The sequence below is a fragment of the Ammospiza nelsoni genome, chromosome 8 (genome assembly GCF_027579445.1).
Source record: "Ammospiza nelsoni isolate bAmmNel1 chromosome 8, bAmmNel1.pri, whole genome shotgun sequence".
NCBI lineage: Eukaryota > Metazoa > Chordata > Aves > Passeriformes > Passerellidae > Ammospiza > Ammospiza nelsoni.
In genome coordinates, this window is record NC_080640.1 from 32,496,641 (window position 1) to 32,504,209 (window position 7,569).

General features: G+C 53.3%; 1 long non-coding RNA gene across 1 annotated transcript; it reads right to left on the reverse strand.

The window, feature by feature from the left end:
- Positions 1 to 3,133: 3,133 nt before the first annotated feature.
- LOC132075884 (uncharacterized) lies at positions 3,134 to 5,963 on the reverse strand. The gene is made up of 3 exons (XR_009418849.1): positions 5,881 to 5,963; positions 3,488 to 3,703; positions 3,134 to 3,161 (listed from the first exon to the last, which is right to left on the reverse strand). It is a non-coding gene; the product is annotated as an uncharacterized LOC132075884 (long non-coding RNA).
- Between the last annotated feature and the right edge of the window lie 1,606 nt (positions 5,964 to 7,569).

A 7,569-nucleotide genomic window follows, 5' to 3' on the forward strand; every position in this document is an offset into this window, starting at 1 on the left:
ATTTTCCTAATATCGAACTGGCACAGCAAGGAGTTTTCTGTATGGTGAATTAAAATCTTTGTCTTGCATGAGTTTAGGTCTAATCTCATCCCAGTCAGTCAGTTCCCGTTGTGTGTTCATGGGGCTGGGATGGAACGGGGTAAACTCTTCCTCTGATCCAGAGTCCATGCCCTGCTTCATTTCCCCATGGAGGAGTTTGCCAATCGCGGGTTTTTCTCTCGTTCCTCTCTCTCCCGCAGTCAGAGCTCGGGTTTTTGCAGCGCTGGCAGAGCAGCCTCGCTCCTTGAGCTGGGCAGAGCTGCCCTCGCTGCCGGCCGGGCAGGGCTGGAAGATGCCGGGCGGGCCGGGGATGGCAGCGGGGGCTGAGCCGGGAGAGCGGCGGGGGCTGCGGGGCAGCGCCGGGGGCAGCGCGGCTCCGCTCGGGCTTGCGGGGCCTCTGGGCAGGGCTGGGGGGAGGGAGGGCTCGGAGACACGGCTGGGGACGCGCAGGGGCTGCACACAAGAGTGGGGAAGGGGAAAGCCTCGCAGGTTGTTCGAATAAGTTCATTAATACCTCATTTGTACGGAGGGAATACATTTGTGGTTGTATGGTTTTGGTTTATGGTAAAAATATTGTGCAGGTTGAGTTTAACTGGGTCTCAGAGGGAGGGTGAACACAGAGGTGTTATTTATAGTTGGAAATTACTTTTGAACTTAAGATAGTAAACTTTGTAGGTTTTGTTTTGAAATATCATAAGAATTAAATTAGTTTAGAGGGTTAAGGCATTTACCAATGTCTTTGGGGTGCTTGGATATTTTGTGCTGGATTATGTTTTTTATAAACTTGCTTGATGTTATGTAATAGCAGATAATATTGGTTTCTGTTTGAGTTGAGCTAGTGAGGTCAGTGGAAGTTTGTAGTGGTTTTTTGTAAACTAATTCTTTCAGAACTTGTTTCTTTGTAGTAGCCATGAACAAACAATATTTTGAGGTTTTTTACCTGCTTGAAAGAGAGCTGAGTCATTGCTTTCTTTAGAATGGTTGTACTGTTTTGCTGGTTTTCTTAGTTTCTATAGAGACGGGGTAACTCAGAAGTCTATTAAAAGATTTTATTATATTCTCAATCTCAAGAAAGAATGAAACATAAGAACCATAAGCCTCAACGTTATCCTGATAAAAGCTATTTCCTAATTGCAATACCTTATAAATGTTTTTCAAGCTATTTTCTTTTACCACAAAATATTGCTATTACTTCTAACAACAATCACTTAGATTTGTACCTCACATAGTCCTATTTACAATGCATCTATCAGAGCTCTGAATCTCTAAAATATCTACTCTTTTTCTAAAGCATCTTATATATACATATATATATATACATATATATACACTCTGATATACTCTTTTTATATTTTAAAACTTTTTTCTATTTCAATCTCTCAACAATAAAATCCCTATTCCATAGCTTTCCTAAGTCAACACACCTGATCTCAATATTTGCATACAGATATATAAGGCCGTGTGAACTATCAATTTTTAAGATTCTGTACCAATCCGTTCCTCGCAGCTCCGGAGCAGCCAAAGCTCGGAGCAACGCCCGAGGGGCAGCGGGGGCGCGGCAGCGGCAGCCGGGTGTGAGCAGGGCAGGGAGAGGCGAGCTCAGGATCCCGGGCACCCGAGCAGGGGGGACAGGGCCCTGCGGCACTGAGGGGTGACACTGAGGGGCCCGTGCAGGGGCTGCTCTCACCAGCACGGGCTCAGCCCACAGCCCCCCAGCAGGAGAAGCAGCTCTGGGCTGGCTTGTGGCGGTGGCACCGAATTCCCTTCCCCAGGCAGCAGCTCTGACCGTCCCCCTCAGAAGGTGACACAGACAAAGAGCCAGCAGCTGAGAGACCCTTGTTCACAGTCAGGTGCCTGATTCCTGAAGACGGATTCCTGCTCGGCACGCGTCAGCTGTTCTTCCTCCTTTACCAAGGGCAGTCCAATAGTGTCACCGCATTCCGACCAGTTTGTGGATTCCAAGACCCCAGGAAGATTTGGATTTCCCACTGGAGCTCATTGTGTCATGAGGGCAATGCCCTCACTGCAGGCAGCATCGGTGCCAGGATGGATTGCAGAGACTTTTCCTTTGCAGCCCCAGCCCAGCGCTGGCACTGGGGATGAAGAGGCACTGAGGTGACCCTGAGAGGAAGTGCAAGGCACAGGGCGCAGCTGAGGAAGGACAGCGCTGTGCTGGGCTCAGAGGTGAAGCTGGCACTGCCCAGCGTGGAGAAGGTCCTTTGTGCAGCCCCTGTTACAGGGGAGCTTGGGCCTTGCTGCAGACATACGGCCGCTCATGGGAGCAGTTCCCACTCTTGAATCTCCTGTCGGCCAGGTACACGCACTCGGAATTGCCAAAAACAGGAACCCTGCAGGGAGGAGCAGAGGCAGCGCTGGCTGCCAGTGGAAGCCCTTGTGCCCCTGTGCCCCCAGGCCCTGCCCGGCTCCCCGGCACTCACCGGGAGCTGTAGCTGCTGCCGTCCCCCCAGTGCAGGCGCTCGCCCCGTCTGCGCAGCCCGAGCCAGAAATCGCCGTTCCCGCGGAGGCGGAAGAGCAAATCCTGCCCAGGAGAGAGGAGTGGGAGCTGCCCCGGCCCCTCGGGGGGACACGTGCCCGGGGCTGCCCCCGCACGCCGGGGCTCCTTCCCTGCAAGGCCCCGGCCCAGGGCTGCAGCCCCGGCCCTGCGAGCACCGAGCCCGGCCCAGGAGCGCCCCCAGGCTGCCCTCAGCCACCCCACAGCGCCCGCAGCCCCTCACTCACCATGGCCTCCTCATCCTGGGCAATGGCCAGGGAGGCATTGAGCTCGGAGCACCGTTCCTGACCCTGCTCCCACGTGCTGTAATGCCGTGAGAAGTAGTAGCAGACCCCATTGTACCCAACCCAGCCATGGAGACAGCCCAGAACACACTGTGGAGTCGCAGGTGTGACTGGAACCTGTGGTGCTGCAGGGGGAAGAGGAGAAGCTCGGAGGATTCCCCTGTGCAGGGAGCAGGGAGCCCGCTCTGCCCCGAGGGGCTGGGCCCACGCTGCTGCCCCTCCCTTACCTGCCAGCACAGCCAAGGCCGCCCCCAAAGCCAGCACCAGCACCAGGAGCAGCAGAATCAGCACCGCCGTGCCCACGGGATGGCACCTGAACCGTTCACCTGGAGCAGGAAAGAGCTGCTGGCTGCCAGAAGCAGAGCCGGCCCTGCAATCTGCTCAGCCCATGGCCAGGGAGCAGAGCAGGGAGCCCTGAGGCAGTGTGGGCCTCCCTCAGCTGGCAGCCAGAGAGCCAAGAGCCTGGCCACAGGCAGGGACACAGCTGTGGGCACAGGCAGGGACACAGCTGTGGGCACAGGCTGCAGCAGGAGAACTGCACAGCCTTGGGGGCAGCTGGGGCTCTTGCTTCCAGCCACACACCTGCCAGCCCTGTCCTGTGAAGGTGACACTGTCCCCTCCCTAGAGGGCACAGGGGTGGTCTTGCACTCACCCAGTTTCCCTCTGCGTATATTCCCTGTTGCTGATCTGTCCTTGTGGAGTTCTTTTCTAACCACATGAATGGAGCAGAGTTCACTCTCCTCTTGCTCACAGCCAGCATATCTCTGCGTGGAACAATCAGCACCTTGCTCCTGAAACATCACGAGTGCTGGCAAAGCCTTTTAGAGATCGGTTTCGGGAACATCTTTCCAGCCGCGCTGATGGCACCCTGAAAGGGACACGGTGAGAGGTCGCTGCTGGTGCCGGCCGTGCGGGGGCTCAGGAGGGCGGTGGCAGCTGTGGCTGCGCTGTCGCCGCTGCCCAGAGGTGCGGCAGCAGGTGCGGAGACAAGCGCAGCCTCCGGGAGCTCTGCGGTGGCCGCGGCCGCGGCCCCTGTGGCTCTGCAGCCGCTGCAGCCCAGCTCCGTGCCGGGCCGGGCGCTGAGAGCGCCTGCGAGCTGCCGGCTGCTGCTGGCCCGGGGCAGCTGCGGCTCGGAGTCCGCCTGCCGAGGGGCGAGAAGCAGCAGCCCCGGGCTGCTCACCATTGTGCCCCGCATGATTCCCTGCCCCGGCGCCTCGGAGCCCGGGCACACCGAGCGCCGGCACGGCCGCCGCGGCTCCTGCCTGGGCACACGGAGCGGCTCCCGGCACAGAGCGCAGCGCCGAGAAGCCTCGGCCCCGGAGCAGCCAGGATGCGCCGCTTTGTGCCCGCACCCGGCGCCTGCAGCGCTTTGGGCTCTGAGGCACGTTCATGTTCAGCCTGTCATGGTTTAGAACGGGAGGAAATCCAGAGTACTAATATAAAGGTTTTTGTGTAAGTGACAGTCTGTGAAACCACAGAGAAGCTAGACACGCCTCCATGAAACACACATGGTAAACACGAAAAAGCCCAGGAACTCTCTCTTGCCTTTCCGGTCGTTGAGGAGGTGTCGGGCCCCGGTCCCGCTCCCCCTGTCCCGCGGCCGGGCTCCTTTCCCGGGCCGCCTGCCTGCCCGCCCCATCAGCCCCGGCCTGTTCTGGCCGGGCCGGCTCCAGCAGGTGCCAGGCAGGAAGGGGGGGTGGCTGCCGAGCCCTGCTCGGAGCAGCGCTGCCCGCCGCTGTGAAGACCTTGCCGCCGGGGCCCCCGACAGCAGAGACCCCTGCAGCCCGCGCAGAAAACCCAACGCCACCCATGAGCCCGACCCCGACACAGCCCAGCCGCAGCTCCCGCCACACGTCACCGATAAACACCATATAAAAGAACAACATTAAACATCATCGTCAGAGAAAAGTACCAGTTGGGAGGGAGGAAGAAATGCCTTACTTTTCGAGCTAAAATACTCTTATAAGCAAGCCATAGAGAAAAAACCTCTTTTTCCTTGTAATACATAAAACTATAGAAAAATAAGAGAGTTCAATAATATCAAACATATGCCTCCAGGCTAAGATGGGCAAATTGTAAAATAATTCTAATCCCATAAAAAGTTTAAACAGAAAAAAAGAGTAATCTTGTACTTCCAAAAAGGAAAGGAAGCAAATCTCTATTCCCAGAAATAAACAAAATTTTAAAAATAAAAACTTTTACCTTTAGACAACTCATCTATAAAACGATACCCCACAAGTTAACATAACCCACCAATAAGCTGTGGCAAGGTTTCTAAACAAAAAAATCACAAGAGCAAAGTTTCCTGGGAGACTGCTATTCATAACAAAATTTAAAACCACAAAAAACTGTTCCTCTTCTCATAGAAAAGTCTCCATAACCGTAACAAAAATCTTCTCTCCCTAAATAAACTGAAAGAAAAATTAAAAACGGTGAACAGACTGTAATCAAAAGGTAGGGATTTTTACATTATTAGTAAAAACAAAAAAAAAAGCTGTGGGAGGAGGACTATTCTAAAGACCTTATTTTAATTTTTCCTACATTCCCCCCCCCTTTTAGTTACTTTTAACAATGTTTTCTTTGTACACTTTTAAGGTTTAAAACCTACTTTACCTTTCTCCTGATACTATCCCACAACAAAAAAAGGTGTGTTTATAATTAACCAATACCAAGCCCACCACAGTCATTAATACATTAACCAGAAAAATCTTAAACTTAAAAAAATAATCTTAAATTAACAAACCAAACCGCTACACAAAATCAGTGCCTTCACAGCTGCACGAACTTGTGAAGGACTACAACGTTCCAGCCTTGAGCGTGGTACGGAGCAGCCGGGATGAGCCATCGCTGCCGCGGCACCGGCTCCATCCCGGCCATCCGGGCACGGAGGAGAGCGCGGGCAGCCGCTCCCTCGGCTGCGATCCCAGCGCAGGGGGCACACGGGGGAAGCCGGCACCAGGAACTCGCCAGAACCCCCCGGCCCTCAGCGCGGCCCCTCCGCCCGCAGCGAGCCCCGAGCTGGGGCAGCACCGACCGCGGTCCCACCTGGGCTGGAGCCGCCTCCGAGCTCCACCGCCAACTTTTTCCCTAGACGAAAGAAATTAAGGAGCCCGTACGTCGTTCTAACCTTTTACCGGATGGGTGTGGGAGGCTTGCGGAAGATTTGAACCAATCAGCGGGCGGCTTACGCAGGAAAATAGCGGCTTGGAATCGCTGCGCGCATGTGTTCGGAGTCAAGGGGCGGCCGGTAACAAGGTGGGGGCCTCAGCCCGTCTCCCCGGCGCTCCCCGCCGCCTTCTCCGGGATCGGTTCCTTCGCCGTTCCGCCGCCTCCCGTCGCTGCCGGCCCGGATTGCGGGATGCGAACCCGAGTCCCTTTGGGCCCGGCTGAGCGCAGTGCAAACCCCCTGCGGTGGCGGCAGGCGCGGGGCTGCCCCGCCTCACCCCGAGCCCCGGGCGGGTCCCAGCTCGGCTCTCCCCGCTCGGCTTTGCCCTCGCTGCCGCCGGCGCTTTCCCCGCTCCCGGGGCTCGGCTTTGCCCGGCGGCTCCGCTTGGCCCCGGGCGAACTCACTCCCCCCGTGGCTCCCCAGCCCTGCGGCGGGGCGAACCCCCGGCATTTGCCGAAGGGCTCTGACTGCCCCTGGTACTGAAGCCTCACGGAACGTCTCCTGGAACGCCGTAAACATGTGCTGAAATGCTTATTTGAAATCAGAGCTACTTTTCGCGAGCTCTGATTTCTCTGAGAATTGTTACTGGAGAGATTCAAAGCGGTAAATACAGTGCCTTATTGTTATATGCAGCAAAACACAATGCAATTTCTTTAACAGAAATGCTGATAACATTTATCATATGGTATTACACTAAATATAATCTCAAGAAGCTCCCGGTTTGTTGGACGGTTTGCCAAATTCTACATAGTTAGTTATTTTCCGTGAAAATGCACATTAAAAGGTCTGAGTAAATTTATGGTTCCATAAAATTTGTAGCTGCCATGAGTTTTTGTCAACGTTAAATTACATAGGGTCAAAGTATTTGTGACACTTTTCCAATCCCTCCAGTAAGTCTATCAGGCCATTATTTCAACTATGCTTGGTTCATGTTTTCAGTTCCTTTTGGTATTAATAGCAGCAGAATAAGTTTCATTTCCTACTACCCAGAACTTTTTAGCGTTGGTAACATAAAACAAAGTTGGATGTGAGTAATGTCACCTTTATTACTCTATTGGGTTAAATTTTTTACGAATCTTTTATGTCAATGTGGATTTCTGTCAGGTTTGTGTTGCTGAATTTGGACGAGATCAAGTTTCAGTCTTCTTCCCTTTAAGCCATTTCATGTTCTATTCCAGTTTTATTAAGATCAGTTTGTACTCAGTATTAAAGATATAACTATAATGCATCAGCAGTATAATTATAAACATCTAATTATACTGAGGTGACACTGAATTACACTGCAATTAATTTTAGGCGCTAAGTTAATTTTGTTTAAATATGTTTGTTTACATGGCAAGATGTGGTTCTTTCCTTCAGGAGATAAGACAGATCCCACTGAAACAGCTGTGATGAAACACTGATAAACACCTGCTTTTGGATAGAAGAAGATACAGTTTGTTGGGCCCTTGATCCTCTCACAGATTGCACAGGTGTCAGTGCTGCACTGCCTGACAGGATCATTGATTGTGATCTCTTCTGGTTTATCTTCCACAGATAACACAGGAGAGTGGGTGGTTGTTCCACAT